Genomic DNA, 1,962 nt, shown 5'->3' on the forward strand with positions numbered 1-1,962 from the left:
TGATGATGATGATGATGATTCATTCTATAATATAGAAAGAGTTAAAAAAATGAAAGTAAAATAAACATAATGAAAAAAGACGGCACGAGGATCTGGGACAAATAGATAGATAGATAGATAGATAGATAGATAGATAGATAGATAGATAGATAGATAGATAGATAGATAATATAAAGTTTGACCTATTCACATACTCATATTATAATACATCATGTATATATGTATATATATAAAATATGGTTTACATATATATGTATATATTGATTATATATATGTATATATACACTCGCATATATTGTGTGTGTGTGTGTGTGTTTGTGTGTGCTTGAGACAGAGACAAAGAGTAAGACAGAGAGGGTGACAGAGAGAGAAGCAGAGAGAGAGACACACACACACAAACAGAGAGAGAGAGAGAGAGAGAGAGCGAGAGAGAGAGAGAGAGAGAGACAGAGTGAGAGAGAGAGAGAGTGAAAGAGCGAGAGAGAAAGAGGGCAAGAAATAATTAGGACAAAGAAAGAGAGACAAATGTGAAAAGTAGTCTGTGTGCTTCCCAGAAGAGAGAACAATGCGGTTTAAGCAATTTCACAGGACAAACTGGCCCGGAGCACCGATAGAAGGAATCGCAGCCCGACGGGTGTTGGAAATGCTCTCTCGTTTGTTCTATCTCAACTCACTGCCATCAAGACTGTTGACGGCAAATAACAATTTCCGAAGCGAGGAAATCTCGGGCGTATTCTCGGTTTAACCCTGAATCTCCCAAATTGGAAAACACACGCGTGCGCGCGCGCACACACACACACACACACACACACACACACACACACACACACACACACACACACACACACACACACACACACACATACACACACACATATTCACGGACACATGCAGAGAGAGAGAGAGAGAGAGAGAGAGAGAGAGAGAGAGAGAGAGAGAGAGAGAGAATGAGCGAAAAAAACCTCTCTACGAGAAACGCATTAAGACTGAGTGCGTATCAATGACCTAGTGTGCAGACTTCCAATGTGATTGAATTGCTCTTTGTTTTTGTTTTTTCAATGTACCCTACAGTCTTTGTTATCTTGGATTGCCCAAGTATTTCACGTCATTGTTACTACGTGAACACGACGAGACGGGAGTTGTTTTTCTTTTTTCAGGAAACAATCTCGCCATGCCTAAATCATGTCTGGTATACACAGTGCACATTGTTAATCGGATTCATTTGGTTCAGTCGGGACTAGCCAGATGCTCCTTCATGAAGGGACGAAAACTGCTATTTTGGTACAACACGCCCAATACGACTCTCGACTTGAAAAACGAACGTGTTTGATTTTCAAGGTCACAGTCGAATTTAGTTTAAGTTCGTCTTATACCAAAATGATAGCTTTTGTCTCCTCCATGACAGAAAATCTGATTTGCCCCGACTCAATCAAAATATGAATCAAATTGGTTATGGTACCGAAACGAAATTTTCGATACAAACTGGCTAAGAAAGAAATGTAAGATTCTTTCTTTTAAACGGAGATACTAAATAATACAAAATCTTTTTTAAAAAATCAACAACCCTAAAACCATCGAGTTTTTAGATAAAACTGTGAGTTTCGTCGAGCAACAAGCTCAGAACGGTGCCTCGTATTTAAAGGGTTAATACTGGCTCATTAAACTTTCGCCATCACGAATGAAATGTTGGCACTTTCTGAGGGTGGGTAAGATGCCGGGCAGCTCTAAAGAAGCAGCTCTGAATTTGTCCGACTCACCCGAGAGGGAAGGGCACAGAAATGGATGTCTGGGTGTCTCAATTCTGGACCCAGGAAATCCAATACCATCTCTAGCTGCAAGGAATCTTCTGTACAAATATTTGATATTTGTTTAAAGCAAGGTTTCTCCCCTTCGCTCATCAGCAGTCTTTTTATCTATTGTTAGTATCGTCAGTTTCGATCGATCGACATGACACCCCCCAAA

Source organism: Aplysia californica, unplaced genomic scaffold, assembly GCF_000002075.1.
Source record: "Aplysia californica isolate F4 #8 unplaced genomic scaffold, AplCal3.0 scaffold00101, whole genome shotgun sequence".
Taxonomy (NCBI): Eukaryota; Metazoa; Mollusca; class Gastropoda; order Aplysiida; family Aplysiidae; genus Aplysia; species Aplysia californica.